The sequence below is a fragment of the Aythya ferina genome (assembly GCF_964211825.1).
Source record: "Aythya ferina genome assembly, chromosome: 5".
In the NCBI taxonomy this organism is placed as follows: Eukaryota; Metazoa; Chordata; class Aves; order Anseriformes; family Anatidae; genus Aythya; species Aythya ferina.
In genome coordinates, this window is record NC_140301.1 from 51,348,473 (window position 1) to 51,371,249 (window position 22,777).

Below are 22,777 nucleotides of genomic sequence, written 5' to 3' on the forward strand. Positions count from 1 at the left end.
GTATTTGTGCATAGATAAATAAGCAGAGCTATGCTTCTGTATCAGAACTGAATTTATTGCAACATCCTGATGCTGGCGCTTGGGCCAACATGCATTTTATCACACTATTAGGTGATTTAGGATTCTGCAAAAATATATTATGCAAGTGTGGATGGATAGCACTTTATAAACATAAGACTGAACCATACCTCTTATCTGTCCTTGAATTTTAGGATTGTCATTGACTTTGCATGAAAAATTATCCCTAGCCTTCCTCAATGTACAGTAGTGTTGTCTTTTAAAGATTAGGATTTATAAAGCAGAACATAATTGTTAGATTTTTTAAATACAGTTAGGCTTTCTCTCCAGCTGCATTCTTTGTTAAAAGCTGCTTAAACTCCCATATATTTAATGATGTCTTTTTAATGACTGTTCCTGATTTAAAACCTTTCTCCATAATTTCACTTTTCTTCTCCTTTTCTTTTTGTCCCCTGCTAATGTAAGAGCATTCTGACAGGACCATATTTAATTAAGGAAACAAGCCAAATTCTGCCCTCACTTAAAACCCATTCAGTTTCAAACTCGGGCAACGTGATGATGGAGACTGAGGTGGCATTTGCCCTGGCTGATAGATTTTGTAAAGCAGCAGGCAATGTGCTCAGTCAGGACTGGGGCTGCACTGTGCTGGGCAGTGTTTAAGCACAGACTTTGCTCTGCAAAGCCCAGGTGCAAAGGCAGGAGGGGAAGCACTTGCAGTTTTTGCTCTAAATGCTCAGGCAAAGTAGTCTTTCAATCACTGTTTCTACCCCAGCGTTCTTACCAGCCATTGCTGCACTTTTTCACATACCTATTTCAGCAGTATGATGTACTGTGTTATATATGGAGTGGTAATTTGTGTCGAGAAAATGGTTGATATTAATAAAGAAGGGGGAGATTTGAGAGTGTGGCCATGGGGGTTGGAAAGCCCCGTGGTTGAGATAACATTACATTCTTAACGATGAGGCCATCAGGAATGTAAAAGAGGTTAGAGGGAACAAAGAAGGGTGATTCAGGAGATGCCATGCGGTCTCGGGTTCCTTGTTCTCCAGCTGTTAAGGCATGGAAATTTCTGGGTGTTTGCTGTTGTTGTTATATTCAAAGTTGTTTGACCAATGAAAAGTTGTTTTGAAAAGAACTGCTGTGGAGAGAAGGTATAAGAGGGGAGCCTGCCCTCGAGATAAAAAAGGCAACGCGATGAAGTTACGTCATCAGCAAAGAAGCAGGAAAAAAAAATGAAGAGGAACAGGTGGCAGAATGGAGACCAGGACGGGAACAGGCACTTTGATTGCCTCATGAAGATAGGTTCGGCCAAACTCAGCAAACTGCTCAGAGAAGCTCGTACAGAAAGTTGCTGGAAATGGGCGCACTGGAGCTGGAGAGAAGCTCGAGCTGAGAGAAGCGGACCTGCACACACAACTGCCTCTCGCTGGTAAGCAGTTGCGCATTATGGGGAATCATACGTCCTTAGGAACAAAGACTGTCCTGGTAACCTTACAGTTTATTCTCCTTATTAACAATTGGACAGTTTATGAGCCTGAAATATGGGACCAAACTGAGGTTAAGGTGTGAGATTCTGCAACTAAAAATGACAAGTTTGCGGTGGAATTGCTCGGCACCTGGCGAGCAGTCTCTGAGGCCATAAAGAGCCATGTGGAACCACAATCACAAACGTGTGGCTTGCCAGATTGTGAGGGAGCTGCGGGCTCCTTTACTGATCTGAGTGCTACAACATGGGCCCCTCTGCTGCTACACCCATCGAAGGCCTTTGCTGTTACGCCCCCTGTTGACCTGAATGTGCCTTTTGACCCAGGACTATTGGCCTTGAAAAGGAGATGGATATGCTTTACTTCAATCTGGGAAGAACGGGATACATAAGGCCTGAAGACTGAGTTGCTTGACAACGTAAAGCAAGACATATTGTTCAAAAGGAATGGAAAATGGAGACTTGTTAGTAATCAAGAAAAGGAATGGAAAATGGAGACTGTTAAGTTATGGAATTTAAAGGATTGTTTGTTACCTTTCCTGATTGTACGTATTTATAGGCATACTCGGGTTTAGTATGTAAATCAATGTTCTTTATATTTAGAATGTTTGATGTTCGTGTGTGAGTGTTGGTGGAGCATAGACTCTCCACACACCCAGCGATGTTTAGTTGCCTTTTATAAATATTCTTTTATGTTACTAAATTCAGAGTGAGTTGAGACTTCATTTATAACAACTGACAAGAAATTTAAAGCAAAAAATAGGGCAGTGGTCTTGCTATTTGGCTAAAAAAGGGTAACAAGGAAGAGACCGTTATTAGTTTGACAGAGAAATAGGGAGTCAGCTGTCAAAGCTGGCAGAGTGGAGGGGAATAGGTGCAATAAGGGCCAACTTGAATAAATAAGCAGAGTATGGTTCTTAAATGGGGGAAAGGAGCTTGAATGTCATAATCAAGTGACTGATGGATTTAAGGTGTGGGAAAGATACATTGGGCCAAACTGAAAGGGAATGCAGATGTTCCTTAGGAGTTGGAGACTGTACAGAGAAGAAGGTGATATGAATATGTGGGAGGCTAGAACGGAAGAGCTGTAGTGAAGAAGGTAATTAGCGTGAATGAAGAAGATAAAGACCTGAACAAGTGTTTTAGAGCTATAGTCAGAAGGAAACATCTGACTATTGAAGCCATAGTTCAAGAAGAAATGGAAGAATTTGGATACAGCTTGCTTATGGGGGAATAATGAACAGAAGGAAACCAAAGTACCTATCAAAGCCTGACCAAGACAAAGATTATGATTTTATTATACACAGTGAATGATGTCAGTGTGAGAAACACTCACAACAACATTCCTGAAATTTGGCATTTCTAATGAGTTTGTAGCCATGCAGCTCAGAGGTGCTGGCCCATTTCTTTTCTGAAAGAAGATGGACTTAGGTGTCAGAAACAGCTATTGTCCCAGATGTATCATCCTTGTTCGAACAAAACTTTCTAGGAACGGCTCTTTTAGTCACAGCATTTCTGTTCTCTGGAAGAAAAGTCTTCCTTTCTCTAAAGTCTCTAGAAGTCAACATATATCATTGGGATGGGCATATATAAGTACAGAAGTACTTATAGTACTAGATGTCATAAATGTCAGGGGTTTTGTTCACTTTGACATTAGTACCTTTGTTTGCCATTTGGTATAATCTTTTTTTTTATAAATTATAATCTCTTTTTTTATATATTTTTTTTTGTTATAATGCTTTTGATTAGAAATAGAAGCAAGTATGGCATACTGCAGGCTTCTCTGAGACCCTGAATGTCCAGTGCTTTTGAATGTGAGAGTAAAACTGCAAGAAACCTTAATTAATCTGTCCACACTTCTCCACTGTGAAATGTAACTTTTGTGTCTTTTAGTATCTTGATATGAGTGAGGTATCTAAGTTAGTATGGAGAGCGTATTAAATATTTAGGGTTGTATTTCAGCTTCCTAGTTTTAGAGCTTTGGGGACAAGCACTATTATTTCCTGTATATCATGTACAATACCAAGTACAAGAGGGCCTCGACCTGCTAGTCCTCCAGGAGCTGCTGCAATAAATAATAGTAGTTGGGAAACACTCTGTCATTCTAACATGTTGCTGTTACTGTTGTAGTTTAAAGTGAAATAGAAGGATCATCTTGACAGTACGTACTGGTGCTGTCTTTTGGTAGTAGATATTGTCCTTATTAAAGTAAATTCAGTAAAAGATATTATTTGTGTCAAGCCCTGGCCCTGGCAGTTGATGAAAACTTCAAACTTCTAATGAATACAGGTGGTCTAATGCTCTCATTCTAATGCTCCAGGTGGTCAGCATGAACAACCCCTATTCAAATATATACATGTATATATATTGTATACAATATATACACCACTACTGTATATTAGGCATGGCATTTGATTACCTATGGAAAACAGTGGTAATACCTGAACTCTGTGGTAATGCCATCATTCTAAGGGGAGGCAATGGCTAAACAATACCAGACTGAAGTTGGAAACATTGCAGCACATTGTTGGTTGTGTGGTAGTGTGCTTTTCTATACAATTTTCTGCTCTGTGCTTTGCGGGCTGGATTGACTGCCTATTGCATTTCTCAGAATTTCCATGCCTATGTTCAGGTACTATTTGCACAGCTGGACAGTGTGAGCTGCATGTTTGGTTGGTGTGGGAGCTGGAGTTGCCCTGCACCTTCCAGCTAAGAGCATTTTTCTCTCTCCCACTAAAGTGAAGAACCAAACAGTACTGCTCTGGTTATGGGATCAGCTGTGGTCTAAGGGCAAGTGCTGTTGGACTATCTGTGCCTCAGGAGAATGCTGGAACTGGTCCTGTTTCCCAAACAATGTAAAAGGGAAGGTGAGTGGGTAGTGAACAACTGAATGAGAACACCCTCTACCCCCAAAAATCTTCCTTCCTTCTCCAACTTCAACTGAATCCTTGCACAAAAGGTTTAGTAGTGTATTTTAACTTGGTGGTATCTTAATACTTTTTGGGTGTCAGTATTTTGAATAATTCGAATGGTGTCACCTATCATTAATCTCTGCCTCTGCCAGTCAGGATTCTGACATTGTCTGTGGGTGGGTAATAAGAGATCCAGTACCTAAAAAGTTTCATTGTACTCCCTGCTGTTTTAGATCTGAAGAAGGGCTTGCACGCCTGAAAGCTTGTCTGTTCTTTTCTAACTAAGTCAATTGGTTTAACAAATTCTATTACCTTTCTGTACTAGCCCTGCCTGTAATCTGTTGCTCATTGCACTGTTCTTTTCCCTCAGTTTCCCTTAAATACAAACCCTCTTCAGCTCTCTACTTTTTTTCCTGTCTTCCTTTTTTTTTTCCATCTGTCATCCCTTGTCATAAATTTATTTCTCATATTTTCTGCCCTGTTTCATTTAAAAGCCAGAACCATAAAACACAAGTCTAAAAATTACACCTTCTGACTATGCTGGTTATACTGTCTTGGCCTGAGTCACCTTTCACACCTGTAAGGCTTTGTCTTTTTCGTTCCATTAATCTTTGCTTCTGAAGGAGTCAGCATTTCCCTAATAGCAGCCTATTTCGATGGATAGCAGCATTGCAGGATGGACTCCAAAAAAACACTAGTTAGAGTAAGATTTGTCTTGACAAAAATGTCAGTCAGAAGAAGTTTGATCTGACAGTATTTTCATCTCATGATCTTGAGGAAAAAGTACTTTGAAAAAAGTACTTTGAACATTTTCAGAGGAGACCAGAAAATCATTCAGGTAAATATTGAAGTTTTTTTTTAATAGTCATTGAGAGAACATGCCATTACTAGTGAAGGAATTCACAGGAATTATCAAGTCCAGACTGACTTGTTTATAATAATGTTCCAATTTACTATGTAAACCCTTAACTAAAAACATTTTTCTGGAATAAAGACTAGGAGTATGAAACAATTTTTGTAATCAGAGATCATGTTGCAATTATCAGAATATTCATAAAACCTTAAAAATTAGGAGTTAAGTTTACATTTTAGAATATTTAGAATAGGAGAAAAACAGATTCTAGGAATCTAAATACTTAAACTCTTTGTTTTGGAAAATCATGTTACCTGTCCACTTTATATTCTTTGTATTCCTACTATGTAAAGTGTTTTTTTGTTTGTTTGTTTGTTTGTTTGTTTTGCTTGTTTGTTTTTGAATCAAGGGCTTTTTCTTAGAATACTTTTTCTAAGAATATTACTAGGAATTCTTAAATATGAAATCCCACCACTCTGTGATCCTACTGCTGCTATGTTTTTTCAGTTGGAACAGTTCCTGTAAAACGAACATATTCTGTAATTCTTGACTTTTCTGGGACCTAATTATTTTCTCTTTTCTCTTCTGAGCTTTTGGGACAAGCAAATATGTTTTACTATTTCCTCTGAGGGAGGAAGTTTGCTTTGCTTCTTGCTGGTCATATCAGTTTGTGACTTGCTACATGTAATAATTTGGAGAGGCTGACAGTAGACTGCAACTCATTCTTGCCGTTTTATCAGACTTCATTATTGATTCTCAGGAAGTTTCTTCCCCCTTTTCAAGTGAATGTACATCCTGCATATCTCCTGAAGGGGCAGTATTTTGCAGAATGTCTTGGAGATGCATCGATTTAAATGACCACTTGGTTCCTCTGCCTTCTGCAGTGACCTCTCTTGTTCAAGGACTAAGAAAATGGAGAATCAAGAACAGGAGCTTGTCAAGAGAGCCTTGAGGACACCTCATCAGGTTAGTTTTAGGCATGTTATTTTAGTCAGGTCTCCATTGCCCTAGGGATATGTTGGTTGAAGTAGAATAGGAGATGCAAGTTATTTTGTTATCATTTTTGGAGCAGTCATTGAAGAATGACACCTTTCTCAGAAAACTAGGTAGAATGTACTTTTATTACACCCTCTATGATGAGGAATGGGAATAAGAAAAAGGGAGAAATCAGATGTTCGAATTTAAATATAAAGAAGAAAAAAAAACTACAAAGAGAGAGTTTGGGTTGTAGTAGACATTTCATTTTCTTATTTTACCCCCTGAATCTTTGTCTCTCATTCTGTTTTGAAGAATGGATAAAGAGAGCTTAGCAGGTACCTTTTACTAGTCTCTTTAACCAAAGTTTACACTCCCACTAGTAATTCAGGTGCAGTTTTACATACAAGTAAATCACAAGCAAAGTATTGTGGCATTTTCAATGCATCCTTGAAAAACTTCCAGATTGTTCTCTTTTCTGTCTCAAAATTGTTCTTGCCTCCCCGAGACATTACACAAAGGTTAATGTAGAAATGACCTGTTGGAAGATTTCTAAGCAGCTTTCAAATCAGGCAAACAACTGACGGCAAATTTTAACTATTACTGTAGCCTATCACTTCCTCATCATACTGGCAATATGTGTCAATAAGTGTACTGAAAAAGAGTTATTCAAACCAACTTGTTGCAGTAAACAATGCTGTAGCAAAAACAGTATTATAAAATTTCATGTGACCTTTTGAGAAAAGTGCTAATTTCATGGGGAGTTCTAGGAAAAAGTGCCAATTTCATGCAAATTCAAGGGGAAAAGATAGATTGGAAGGTCTTACTTGGGAAGTATAAAAGATGTAATGACTGTAAAAGATATACAAGCCTACTAATCATGAAAGCAACACTCTTTTACTAGTGTATATTAATCGCCTCATATCATGCTGGCAAAATGCAGAAACGTGATGTTTTACTCCATGCATGATGACATGCAGCTGTACATTAATTTCAAAACAGGTCTAAAAATGGATTCCTGAATCAGTTTCTTTTGGAGTTCTCTGCAGGCTCAAATAGTGCTGCCTCCTTGTTGTAGCCTAGAAGTATCAAGGTCATCCTGATTTTAGATGTCTAGCCTATGTGAATAAACAAGTGTGACTGATTATTTGAACAGACTGGATGAGGCTGAGACTTCTGTTATTGCTCCTTCTCTTTTTACTCTTTGAGGTTTATGTGGGCATGAGCAGAGCACACTGTATGAAAGCTGCACATTCAGCCAGTGGTGGGAACAGTTTACCATTGAATTTGAAATGAATGTAAAATAAATGGCAATAAAAATCAGAATAGGTTTTGTGATTATTTAGATTTTCAGTGATTTACCTGACTTCTCTGCTATAATGTAATCAGTGAGAAAGGTGAAAAATGTAATAAGTATCCTTCAAAAGTGCAGAAACTGTTGAATTTGTATGTGTCTATTCCCAAAATTTCATTCAATCTTTCTTTGGAATTATTGTCTGCTTCTAGTCGAGAATGCTAATAGGCAGGCTGAAATTGTGAAAATAATATAACAATATAATTTTTACAAGACAGGTAGTGATCATTGGTCATATGTAGTACGAACATTTTACCATCTTTAGAATTTTAACAGTTGAGGTTCATTCTGGAGGCAGGAGTCAGGGTTTTGGTAGATTTTAGCCATTGCTTGAGCTTATTGGTCCACATTTGGGAAAGCTGCGAAGCTGCTCTGTGGTGTCAGAACAAAACTATAGAAATTTCTAAAGACGAGTGAGTCTTATTCGTGATGTTTTTCACTTTGGGTTGAAACTGTATGAGAATGAATAATATTGCATAGCTCTAGTCATGGTAAAATCAGAATCAGCTTTTCATATATTTGTATACAATTGAAACAGTACAATTACTGAATGAAGGATGTTTACTGTATTTGATATTCCTTCTGTTGAAATTCATTGTTAAGGTGCTCTCATCTACATTTTCTGATTATTATTCTCTGTAACTATGTTTGAATTAGATTATAAATTGCCTAAACTACCCACAAAGTAAGAGAACTTCATGATACTCCCAACAGTTTCTCTGCAGAGTCACAGAAAATGAATATATGTCAAAGTCAAAATGTATGACCTCACCTGTCCCCAAAGTAGTTTGAAAACCATAGAAGAATGAAGAGACGGGTATAGCATAGAAAGAAATTGTATAGTGCCCCTCATACAGAATACTTAATAGAGAGATGACTCTTTATGGAGTTGTAACTTTAAAAGGCAGTTTTATTGACGTACAGAATACCTGTAAGTCCAGCAAAAGATTAAGCATTATCTCAGAGAAGTCCACTATAGTTTAGTGAAAGATCAAAGAGTTCCATTAACAGTGCAGTAGGAGGTAAAATATATATCTATAGCAAAGGTTTATGTAGCTCTGATGAGGCCCCCCCAGGGAACTGGAAGAGACTCAGTAGGTGAGAACTACGGAAGGAGATAAAGGATGGGGAAGATGGGTGGGCAATTATTGCCAGTCTAGAAGAGGGAGGCAGAACAAATTATTCTAATGGTAGTTTTAAGGAATACATCTTGAATGCACAAGCTGATAGCAATAATTGAGTGTGATAAAACCCTAGACAGTGAAACTTCTTTTAGCACAAACATGTCAAGACAAAAATATCAAGTCACGTAAAGACCCTCCACCCCCTTCCTGACATCATGGTTCAACATTAGTCATGGTTAGCAAACTTACCCTGAACTTAATGAAATTAAAAAAAATATAAAAATAAAAAGGAAAAAAAAAAAAAACAATTGGAAAATGTTGAAAACTATCTCCTACTTTTTCAGTAGCTGTGATTCCTAGAATCATAAAACAGCTTGTGTTGGAAGGGACCATAAATACCATCCAGTTCCAACCCCCCTGCCATAGGCAGGGATGCTACCAGGTAGCCCGGGGCCTCTTCTAACCTGGTCTTAAACACCTCCAAAGATGGGGCATCCACAGATTCTCTGAGTAACCTGTTACAGTGTCTTACCACCCTCTGAGTGAAGAATTTCATTCTAACATCCTAACAGTTTGGGAGGACTTCTAGAGGTGCATCTTTTTGCGACTATTTAATAAAAAAAGAAGTATATTATTATAACAGTTCTAAAATCCTGGAAATAGTGGAGAATCTAGGTAAAGAGTACAGCTGAGGCCATAGATCTAAACCAAAGAACTATCATGCTAAATCTATAGAAATTAAAAAAAAAAAAAAAAGTACACTTTTTGTATTTCATGATTCTTGTTAGTTAAATTTCAAAACACTTTAGGAAAGAACATAGAACATGGTCATCTTCTTCTCATAAACACAGAAGGAGATAAAGCTGGCTGAGGAGCCAGGCACTCACCCTGAGTAACACTGAATTGTTGACAGTGCTTAGAAAAGTATTCCTGACTTCTTGTTCAGCTCTCACCAGCTGCCTTCTCTGCACCTAGCACGCTGTGTACCTTACTCCAGAATCCCAGGGCAAACTGTTTCTGAGCCCAGGGATGAATCTGTCTCTGCATTTGCACACAGAAATTGATAATTCAGGGCACAGTTCTGACCTGGAGTTCCAGTTGTGGCAAAGCTGTTATCCAAAAATTGCAGGGAGGTCCAGAAGAATATGTACTTTAACTCTAAATAACTCCTTTAAAATCTGGAATTAAGAGAGGTAACCAGTCAGGGAGCAAGGACAACCAGGAACCTGTAATAGTTTTATAGTCATCTAGATAATCACATATACACTCATTTTGACACAGTGAAACCAACAGCTATTGGTTACTACAGACACGGCATACCTAACTCATAGTAGCTTCACACCTGAAGGGTAGCTGATGCTCATCATTTGCATATCTCACTACTGATGAGCTCTGGATAAAGGCAGTGAAATGGAAGAATAACATAAACTGAGCTTCCCTCACTGCAGAAAAATGTGCCCCAGCCCTGGAAGTGTTCAAGGCCAGGCTGGATGTGGCTTTGGGCAACCTGTTCTGGTGGGAGGTGTGCCTGCCCAAGGCAGGAGAGTTGGAACTGGATGGTCTTTAAGGACCCTTCCAACCCAAACCATTCTGTGCTTATATGATTGTAACTACATTTAGCTCACAGTAGAAGGGAGCAAACTGCTCCTGTAACACAAGATGAAAGGAATTTTAAACTTCGTTTAAATCTACTATGGATAAATTTTCACTGCTCATGATATTAGACTGCAGGATATTAACTGAACATCAGAGTCCAGTCCTTGCTTTCTTAGGCCTTAAAAGGCATATTTCTGGGAAAAGAATCCCACTTCTGTCTCTTTCTGCCCTCCACCCTCCCCAAAATCCCAGTAGTTTTACTTGTGCTCTTATGCAAATCTAGAGGACATAACTTCATATACATTGAGTTTTGTTTACTAGGAAGAATTAGATCCTTTGGCAAATGAATCATCTACCATGCAGCATCTTTTCTTCCTTAAGTCGGTAGAGCCTTAGGCCTTCCATGAAATTGTACAGTATTCAGTTTTTGAAGTTGGACCAATTTTAATTCTAGTTCACAAATTATTTGATTGAGTCAAGTGCAGTCATGAGGTGGAAAAGTGGTGATAGATGACTATGATAAATGCACTTTAAAGAAAAGTGCCCCAAGAAAGCTGTGCAGATGTATTCAGCTGCATAATATCAGATTTCCAAGAAAAGGGTAGCCATTGATATGCTAGAAGAACTCCCACTAATGGAATCATAATTAGCGCAAGCTACTTGCATCCTGTGCAAAGTCAACTTTCCCTTGTTACAGAGATGAAAGTAGTAGTATTTTAGTAAAGCTTGATGCTTTGCTACTTTTATTCCCAAATGGACTTTAAAATATGGACTTTAAATTAAACCCTTTCTCAGACAATAATTGGCGATTGGAATTGACTACTAGAGCTGTATTTGGATTTGTGATTTCTTTATATGTTGTGCATGATATACTGAATTTTAGATTTAATGTTCAGTAGTGTGGGTTGTTTAAGGACCCTGGGGTGTTACTTGGGCAGTTAGCACCAGGGCCTGCATGTTCAACCACCATTTCTGTCTGAATTAACCGCATCAATAGTATCTTGGGTACTGCACACTGAAGTCACTTTTCCAGTTGCAATGAAGATATAACCACTAATAATGAAAGCATTGGGTAAAAATAAAGGAAATTATTGATGTTGGTAATTTATCCAGCAAAAAAAAAAAAGTATATATGTATTTTTATTTTTATATTTTTGTCTTAGGATTTGAATGTTAGATTTTGGAACAAAATTTTTTCCTGAAACCTGAGGGAAAAATTCCATCAGTGTAGAGTAAGGATATTGTCTCCCACACTAAAGCTTCTTTTGTCTGCAATGTATGCATGGATAGCTGGGTCCCAGTCATCAAGGACCTTTTAACTGCTTTAAGCACTGCTATAATGAACCTTCATTTCTAGGATGTCAAAGCAGACCTAGTCATTCTTATGTCCAAAAGCCTTTGATTTGTTACGGAGATACACCTAGGTTTTAACTCTGCCACTGTTGTTTGTAGTATCATGAAAGACTGTATGTACTACAGTACCAGGTCTGAGAGCCAAATAAAGAGCATTTGCAACAGACTCAGCAGAGGTCCACGTATAGATGCTGTTTGAGAAACTGGTCCTATGTTTCAATACAATACAAGGAATACAAATGAAATCTAGAAAACTGGGTTCTTTAACTTTGGTGTAATGCCACTGAAAGCGTTGGAGCTTCTCTGATTTATAGAAGATAAGCATCTCAACTGTAATATTTTATTATGTGATTTAAGAGTATAATTAAACATGAGGAAACTGCAACTCTAGATTTTTTTTTTTTTTAATCAGAAACACAGGATTTTCATGAACTTTTAATGATAAGTCATTCTTAGTGTGTAAATTCCATTATTGTTAGAGGGTGAATGTGTAAAGCGTGACTGAATCAATCCCATAGTCTTTATTTCAAACCATTTCAGTATTAGTTATCAAAGCATCTTCTGTGGTTCACTACCTTGTTTAAACAGCAGGATTTGCAACAATATTACTTGGCAAGAAGGGGTTAAGAAGTGAAAGATAAAGAGCTCCAAGTGTCATTGTTTTAGTACCAGCAGTGTTATGTCTCTGCTACAGTGCATAAAGAAAAGATGAAATGCTGACAAGAAAGAAATACCACACTTGAAAAAACTTCCCTGAGTCTAAGAAACATACTTTTAAATTTGTGCCAGTTACAGTAATTAGTAAACTTGTTCTTAATAGTGTTGTTAAAATGTAATTTTTTCACACTTTCTCTGACTTTGACACTGCTGCTTTTTAAACTTCATTTTGCACTTTGTTCCATTGTTCTTTAATCTGCTGCACTTTGCATTTAGTATCACTGAAATTTCGCACTTACTATGTCAATAACATCTGGCAAAATTGCCACCTATTAAGAGTAAGTGTTCTTTTTTCTCCTGTGAGAAATGTGATGGTGTATTATATTGGTTTCCCTTGAGAGGCTAAGGAGACAATTTTAAAGCAGATAAATGCATTAAAGAAATAACCTGAACTATGAGAGAAGGTTAACGAAAGTCAGAAACTTTTTACTTTTTTTTTTTTTTTTTTTCTTTGATAAAAGCATCCTGCACATGTGGGGAATTTGGTTATGCAATCTTTTGCACATTTGGATGTATGCTACCTTTCATAATGCTGCTGCAGGATACGTTATGTTCTCATAGGCTTTTATCTACATCAATATTTTTCTGCCCATGTTGTCAGTTTAATGATGAATTGCAGCAAGTGTGCTGATAAGTTGAGCACTATCAGATCATTGTGGAAAAACTGGAATGGTTTTCCAGAGATGCTGTAGAAGGAGGAGGTCTGGCTTTGCATCCTCTACCTACATGGTCAAGCGCCATTCCAGTTCACCTGTGCATCAGCCTCCTTTTCACAGCATAAATATTCTACTGAAAGAAGGTGGGATGGGTTAGAGAGAGAAATCATCACTCTTTTCTCCACTGTACTTTTTAGCTCAGTTAGAAAAGTTTCATGACCTTTTGCCATGGATGATTGACCCACTTTGAGCATCCTGTTTTCAAGATCTTCCTGATACATACACATGCATAACTGAAGGTAATCTGCCTTGAAAGTATACAATATTTTCCTAAACTATGTAAATATATCGTGTATGCCTGCAACTCTTTTATATGCGTTGCTAGTAAATGAAACCAAATTTACAGAAGGAAGTACAGTCTGGGTGACACACTTTTCCTTTACCAAGGATAAAACCTGAGTGAAATTGAGCCACCCGTGCCATGCACAATTTGAAATGTTGCTGGGTTTCCAATAGCTGCAAATAAGCAAAGAGGAAAAAAGCTTCATAGAATAAAATTCCGTAGCACCATTTACACCACTGGATTGAATTTCATAGTAGTGCCTTCCATGGCATTGCAGGAATGTGAGCTGGGGAGGGCTGAGGGAAATATAGCCTGTTCAGGAGACTGTCGCAGCAGTAGTGGACCTTTCTATTGACTTCAGGAGAGGTTTGGACTGAGCCCATGTTATAAATAAAAGCTACACAAACTGATTGAAAAAAACAGGAGGGATAGGAACACAATGAACTGAGACACAGTGATGTGGGATTTTGGTACTTTGGCAGATGATGGAAAGGCATTCCTTGTCTGCAGATCTTCATGACTGGACTCTATCGTACAGACACAGTGATACCTAGCTTTGAATTAGGGATGTGAGTTTTTGTGTCCGGCTACATGCACAGGTCCAGTTAGCATAATGATAACTATGCATACAATGAACCACAGAGAAGACTTGACCAGGAAAAAATCTGTCCCCATGGAAAAGCAACATAGCAATTAGACTAAGGAAATGTATTGTTCTAAAATTGGTATACTTGATCTTTATTCAGCATATTGTTAAAGAAAACTAGCTACATTCTTCATCTTTGTACAGATACCCGTATGAGTCTGAAAAACGTAAGCAGCTTGTATCTGTTGTCTGAATTCAAATGAAATTTTACTTGAGTAAAGAAACATAAGGATGAGTTCAATGCCTTAGTTACTTTGATATATAAGATTATTATACAATACATCTCTTCTGAAGTAATTTGAAGTAATAATATTACAGATTTGCTATCTAGCTACAGTACAATGCATCTTCCTATGGTTTTTGATTTGCACATAATAGTTATAATGTCATTTATTAGCTTATTTCAGTGTAAATCTACCCAGGTGATGTGTTACTGCTTAAACTTTGAATGTATGTCTTGGAGGACACAGAAATAGCAAAATAAAGCATGCTTGAACACTGTCGTTCTTTTATTTCTTTCACATATACAATTAAGGCTCAGGTATTTGCATCTGAATTGATTCTGCATTATAACATGGGGTTTACATACCACTGGTTACAAATAATGAGGTAGTGAAGAACAACAATTGCATTTCTCCTCCCAGTTTTTCCCTTTTCTTAAATTCCTCTTCCTCATTCTTTATTGGCTACAATTTAAAATCTTTTCCTTGACATGAAAGCATTTTCTTCTTACAGAGTGTCTCCTCTAACACTATTTATTTTAAAATAATTTTATATCACAAAAGATCTTTCTTAACAACACAAAAATAAGACTCTAATGAGCACAAGCATGAATCAAATACTCATGTGTTGTCCAGTGTTATCCAGCATGATACTGCAGGGCTCATTGTTAGCCTTCCTTCTAGAATTGAGTCACTTCCAATTTCTTAATTTAGAAAAGATGACTTGTTTCCTTGTACTGAAAATCCACCAAGAATTTACAGTGGTGGTTCATTAACTTCTTCCAGTTGGAGACAGAACTAGGGACTCAAGCAAGTTCTTAAGGTGACTGCATGACTAACCTACCCCCATTTTTTTTTCTTCATTTAAAGACGTGCTAGATAACATGCAGCTAGCTCACATGAGCCTTGTTCACACTTTGTAATGCTGTTCTTGGTAGGTAGTTCCCATGATTTCCTGGGGAGGATTCAGAGAGTAAGTCAAGGTTTGGCAACTTTTCAAAGTTGAGGTGCCAGATGGTATTTTTCTTTCCCAAATTAGAAGTTAAGCGTGCTGTTAGAAACTCAGCAAGAGCTGAGAGGAACTGCCTTTCACAGAAGCAAGATGCTGCCAATCACCTTATTGGAGGTATCATCTCTCTGCACAAAACTGTAGTTTCTCAGTCCCTGTTGAGCATGGAAGATGGGGGAGCCTCTGCCTCTCACAGGTGCCCCCTAAAGATGCACTTTGTCTCCCAGCTCCCTAGCCCATATGAGCCCTGCTGCATATCATTCAGTGGCTGCTGCCTGTGGACCTTCTGTCCATCTAAACCATGTACTGATAACCTCCAGAAAAACAACATTATTAATAGAGCAGACGTGCCACTGTCTGACCCAGATTAGGGGAACTGGTTTGGATTATCACAGTGTCCTGCCATCTGATAGTTATTTTTCTGTGTGCTTTCTATTTTTGTTCTCCCCGTGTTGTGGCTATTTTTAAGGTTTGTTTTTTCCTCCAAATTCAGATCTAAATAAGTGACAAAAAGTTCAGAACCTCATCCTGTAGTATCTATCTTTAGGCAGTTACACTGACAACAGGTGCTTCAGGGAAAACACATTTGTTACAGGTAGGCAAGTGATTTAGCTGCCAGCACCCATTTTCTGGCATCTGAAAGTTGGCAAAGATGATTGTCTTCTTTCCTGTTCAGCTGCAGCCTATCAGGTGAAAGCTGCTGCATTTTGCGTTTCTGAGTCTCTTTCATGTCCACAGAGGTCATGATCTATAGACTGGGAATCATTGAACTAATTTGTGAGGCTGCTTTTGCACACTGGCATGTACTAAATTTACAGACACCTTGTAAGGTTCTCTAAGTCTTCTACCTTGTGAGCGAACAGGAGCAAGAAATGTTAGAAAAATGGCACCTTTATAACCTGTGAAGTTAAAGAGTGTCTTGCACTGCTAACTGGTGAGTGCCTCCACTCAGTGCAAGGGAAACACAAGTGTACGAAAAGAGAGGGGAGCTTTATGAAGTGAGTTTGAAGTTTTTAGCTCCATAACATGGAATCAGCTCCAGCTTCTGTGAGTGAAGTTTTCAGTTCCATAAAGGTTATCTGGCCTATCCTTCCAACCGAACACAGGCACTCAGTTGTTTGAATGAGGTGGGTATAGTCAAGATGTGGCTTCTGAGATGACTCTCAGTAAGTGCTCACTTGCAGCCCAGGTGATAGAGTCCTGTCATGCAACAAGCAGGAGGCCTGATGGTTTGTCTGAATTTGTTGTGTCAGGAAGAGAGGAGCCAGTAAAGCTTTGGAGGGCCTCACAAGGCTGCTTTGACACCTGGGTACTTGTCACGGCAGAATGGCTCACTGTTTTCTTGGAGAAGTGCTTGCATCTCTCATATGTGGACCATTTCCTGAACTCTACTCTCCCTACCTCCCTGGCAAAAGTTGTGTCTTGTGTGGTTTAGTTTGTAGAAAGAGCTGAAAAAGAGCTGTCATCTTGGAGCTGCAGAAATTGTAGACCAATAAAGGAAGAAGGATAAATGCATCAAGTGGGGGACAAATGAATGTAGCATTTCTCATGAGTGGGGATATTAGCAGATTAGATCTGACTGACTGATAGGGCATGTTGGAGGACTGTCCTTGGAAGTCCAGAACTTCCTTGCTACTCCCAGCTGGCAGTTCTTCTCCAAAAAAGTGCGTGGAAATCTACTTTGATGCTTTCTCCATCCACTTACCAACTAAACACCAGTTTTAAAAAAAAAGGAATGCAAACCAGCTTGACATTTAGCAAGATTGCTCTGATACAACAAATATGTTGCAAGCCTGAAGACAGGTGCATTACCACTAAGAAGGATTTTGTTATGAATGTTCTCATTACAATGTGTCATGGATAACTAACAGTATACAGTTTGTGCCTTGAGGTTCAGCTTTGCTGTTGTTATATTGTTGTCACATGTTTTTATGTTAATCTTTTAGATTAAATGGTAAATATAGAAGTCTTTATTCAATCAACAAAGAGGTAGTTAATAAGAGATGGTGATTGAAATAAAATGGTGAGAAATTTAAGTTCTGTATCCTCTTAAAAGTGAAAGTACAGAATACAAGTGAACGCAACCAGTACAGTAAGTGATAGAATAAAACCAATAAAAACTAAAAACAGTCCTGAAACCTGCCCTAGCTCTGTGTTCAGCAAGTAAGTGTTCAGAATTTACTTAAGCTTTTTTATCCATGCAGCAAGATAAAGGTAATGTAATATCCTAAATTCTGCATGCACAAATGTAAATATCATGTGACTATTCACGTGCATAATGTTAGATATTTCCTCCCTTATTGGTTTCAAAAAGACACAGCTTAAAACTTGCTGCTTACTATAAATCTGTCACTGTAGTTTATATCTGAAGTAAAAATAAAAGACTATTTTAATTTGTTTATCTGTTTATTTGTTTAATTTGTCTATCTTCCTTCCAGTAAATGACCCAATTGAGGGAAGAATTTTAGTCCAGGAACTTTGTGGTAACCTGTATTCTGATCAGATCTGACTGCAATAATTGTCATTATTATTATTTAAGTGATTTCAGTAGACTTCTAACAGTAACCTGTACTAATGGAACATGTGCATGACTGTGTCAGCCAGTGAGGAAGAAGAGAACCTGCCTATAGAGCCAAGAGAGCAAACTGCAACCCACCACTCTCCTTATTAGACAGCTAGGAAATGTCTTCTCTGCCCTTAGAGCAAGTAGGCAGATATGAAGTGTGGTAATTATCTGTCCCTTATCTTATCAATAATTAATACTTTTCACTTGCATTCTGTTCTCTTCTTTCTAGTTACTACACCTTGTTCATCACCACACTCACTAAGTGTCTTGTTCTGTGCATTTCCACATCTGTTATGTGTTTATTTTCTTGTACTCTTCTTGGGCAGAAAGGCACACAGAAAATTGTAGATTATTTTTTATAATCTGTAAATCTCTACATATATGTTGTTATATGTTTCAAAAGAAAGCAAGATCATGGTCATTATCATGGTTTTGTGGAGTGGTGGTGGTTTTCTCTGTCTTACTCTGCCAACTGTATGTCATCTGCAAGTAAAATATGGTATGTGCTCTGAGTCTGTATTGCTTTGCAGGTGTTTAGCTTATATTGGTATTTTTCTTTTAATAGTCCTCTGGCATATCAACTGTTTTATGCATTGCAGCTTCCTAGCACTGCACAGACGTGTGATCCAATTGTAAAAGCCCAGCAGGACATTTAACTTAGTGTCTTATTTGTTTCATTCTCAGAACCATGCTTACTGAGGATCCTTGGCTTTGTCCTGACTGCAACAGCAGGACCAGGACTCTGATTTACTTCAACTTTCTGACACAGACAGAAGCCACTGAGGAACCTGTATGACTGGTCTAACTTAGCGTAGCTTGGCAACAGCTCAGTGCTGCAGTCAGACAGCCTGTGCTGGCTGCAGATGGTACCTTGATTTCTCCCTGCTGAAGCATCCCCTTAGCTCATGCCCAGGCTCCTGCTGGCAGTTGCTGCCTTCTCAGGTCTACCAGCACAAGTAACAGAATAGCTTTCTACTCCAAAGTAGCTACATTGATCCAGGTTAAGGAAACAGTTTTTACTGAGTTAGGTTTGGGAGCAACTAGGTGACCAGGCATGTGGCAGCTGTGATGGAGCAGATAATCATAGAATAAAATAATATTTTGAGTTGGAAGGGACCCACAAGGATCACTGAGTCCAACTCCTGGCTTCACACAGAGCCATCTAAAAAATCATACTATATGTCTGAGAGCATTGTCTAAATGCTTCTTGAACTCTGGCAGGCTCAGTGCTGTGACCACTGCTCTGGGGAGCCTGTCCCAGTGCCTCACCACTCAGCCTGACCCTCTCCTGTCCCAGCTCCATGCCGTACCTTCGGGTCTTGTCGCTCTCCCCAGAGAGCAGAGCTCAGTGCCTGCCCCTCTGCTCCCCTCGTGAGGGAGTTGCAGGCTGCCATGAGGCCTCTCCTCAATCTGCTCTGCTCTGGGCTGAACAAACCCAGTGAATTCATCTGTTCCTCACACATATTTCTCTCTAAACCTTCACCATTTTTTAGCCCTTCTTTGGACACTCTATAATAGTTTTATATCCTACTTATACCGTGGTGCCCTAAGCTACACAGAGTACTCGAGATGAGGCTGCACCAGTGCAGAGCAGTGCTTCAATCCCGTCCCTCCACCACCTAGCAACGCTGTGCCTGTTGTACCGCAGCATACAGTTGGTCCTTTTATCTGCTAGGACACACTGCTGGTTCATACTCAACTTGCCATTGATCAAAATCCCCAGATCCATTTATGTGAGGCTGTCCTTCAGCCTCTCATTCCCCAATCCATACATATATCCAGGGGTGCCCTTTCCCAGGTGCAGAATCTGGCACTTGCTCTTAAATTTCATATTGTTGGTGCCTGCCCAGTGCTCTGATTTGTCAAGGTCTCTCTGCAAGGCCTCTACCCTCAATGGAGTCAACAGTTCCTCCTAATTTAGTGTCATCCACAAACTTATTCAGTATACCTTCAAGTCCTGCATCAACTCATTTAAGAAAACAATGAAGAGAACTGGCCCTAAAATGAGGCCCTACAGAATCCAACTAGTGACTGTCTGACAGCTTGATGTAACTGCATTTATTATAACCTTTTTAGTCCAATCAGTCAGTTGATTGTTCACCCATTGCATTATGGCTTTGTCTAGCTATATGCTGGATATTTTGTACAGAAGGATACTGTGAGAAGCAGCATTGAAAGACTTACTGAAATCCAAAAAGATTACATCAACTGGCTTCCCTTGGTCAACTAGATGAGTGACCTTGTCATAAAAGGAGATTAGGTTAGGACTTCCCCCTCATGAACATGGGTTGGCTGTGACCAATGACCACACTGTTCTTCAGGTATTTTTCAGGAAGTGGTGAGATATGGAGTGAGCAGGTGAAGGAGAGTCAATCATCTGTAGTGGGAGATGAGGCCTGAGCGCAGTGCATGTGCTTTCAGAGTCCGTGCTAGGCTTCTGAGCTGGGGAAGCGGAGAGATTTTCTATACCCATCATTTTTCCCTTTTACTGAGATGAGTCTAGCCCTCATACAGAATTGGATCAAACAGAGCTAAAACTTGGTTTTTAAAAGAGTGGAGCAGCTCTTATCCCAGTCAGTGAATGGTTTCTCTAACATGACTGCCACTGATCCAGTATGGAGGATGGGAGAAACGAATTTCTCCCAGTAGCTGCCTTTGCTTGAGCTCTGGTTTTACATACTAGGTTAATTGATTAGATTGTTTTCATTTTACTTTATCTTGCTAATATCTGAGCCCTATACATTTTACAGATAGCTCACAAACACACCCATTGTGAGCACTGATCAGAAAAAAAAAAAAGAAAAAAAAAAAGATTGATATACTGACTAAGTAGGTTGCAATCTTCCCCTGCAGTAGGTGGTGCTCACTGCTTAAATAAAATTAGATAGGGACAGTGCTGGGCATACCAGTTTTGACCAGTTCCTAAAACTAAAGACTGTCAAATCATGATGGGGAGAAAATAAGTCTTTGAGAGAGTAAAGCCTTGTTTCATAGTCTGTATTTTATCTATCTAATCTTTCATTTTGTAGTTTCACTTAAAAAATACTCTAAAACTCCTCTGCTCTCTTGTTGTGTGGGCACCTTGTATATTTTATTTCAGAGGTGACTATTTTTCAGTGGTTGGTGAAATTTTGCATGTATTTCATTATACTTTAGGAAGCTCTCAGAGTGCCAGAGATGTTAATTTTTTATATAAGCAGTGCTATTTTTTGTTGAGGAAAATTGATTAGTAATTTATATAAACACTAACTTCACCTTTTAGCTGCTGTTTCTAGAGCTTCAGAACAAAATTAATTCAATGAGAATTTGGTCCAAAATGCTTTGGAAAACCCATATAACTGGATATGTTTTAGGCCATAAAATACCTTTTAAGACATATTCTTCAGTCCTGTGTCACTTGTGTGGCTCTGCAGAGCTTTAATTTGTATACAGATCCAAAAATCCTTATGTGCCTCTTCTCAGCCAAAATATGCCCTACTTGCTGCCTTATGTGACATTACTGCTGCATGCCTCTGCAGATGCTGAATTCACTAACTTGCCCTCTCTGGATTTTCCCTTTTTCAGCACCAGCTTTCTGGTTTCCTGAGCAAGCCCCATGCATTCACCTACAGAGCAAGGGCACTACAGATAAGGGTACATTCTGGTTCAAATCTGATGATAAGTCTGTTCTAGTACTAGGTCCTGAACAAACATGGTCATAGAAGCTGAATGGAGCCACACATGTTCCTTTGTACTAAAAGTTTGGAATTCATACTGGAATTTTGGATTCAGGCCATCATTGAATTTTTAGGAAAGTTTGGATTAAGATCTGAATTTTGTGACTTATTTCTGTAACAGTCTTTAACTGGATGCCAAATTTGTGAGGTCTGCTCTGTCTAAGTATTTGGATATTGGCCAGGTACTTGGCTATTATTGCCTTGAAAACTAAAAATAATTGTCTCAGTAACGAAAACCTCTGTTTTGAGCCTTTTTTTTTTTCCTCTCTCTCTTTTTTTTTTTTTTTTTCCAAAGAAGCTGGACTGGTTACAACACCAGAATGGAAATGTATTAAACAATGTGTGTTAGAAATTTAGCAGTTTGATTTGCTATTTATAGATATGCAAGTCAATATTAATGTTCAGTAATAATATTTCACCTGGCTCTAATACATATTTATCCCTTCATGTTTCTAACGTGCATTGAGATCCTAGTATAGGGCCACATTAGTAGAGAAAAGTGTTTTTAAATGAGTTAAAAATTCCAGCTGTTTTCCCCACAATAGATTTTGCCTAAAGTAAGAATGAATATTAAAGAAGGAATAGAACTTTTTCTACAGTGGATCTTTGCTGACAGTCTGATAAAAAAACATTTATCTGCATGCTGTCTGTCTCTTTTTCTTGATGATACTTAATTTTAGTTTGGTTTAATTATTACTTCATTACATATTTTCTATAATAATGAAAGTTCACTGAGGCTGCCACTTGTCTCATGAGGGAAATCTCCACTCCAGTAAAAATGAAGTAAACCTCTACTTTTCAGGCAACAGAGTATTTTTTGTTTTGTTTTATTTTTGTTTTTCCCATAAATATCAGTATAGTGTTTAATAATGTCTTCTGGCTCTCTTGAGTAATATGTTGGTCTTTGACACTCAGAGATACAAAAATAAAATCCTTAGGTTTAACCTGGCATTTTCTAAATGCAGTGTTCTGCATGGCTTGGTTTTGTTTTGTTTGAAATCATAGCATTTATATTACTATAGAACCTGTTGAAAACCAGGCTGCTAGAGCACTAATGTAAATCATAAAAAGAAAACTAATTTGTGCTGTTTTCTTAGGATGCAACTAAGATTATTTTTTTTTTGACTTGAAAACAAAACAAAACAAAAAAGATAATGTAAATGTCCATGAGTTAAACTGCAGCACTTTGTGTAACAAGGATAGAGGAAAAAATGCTACCTCCAAATATGTGTAAA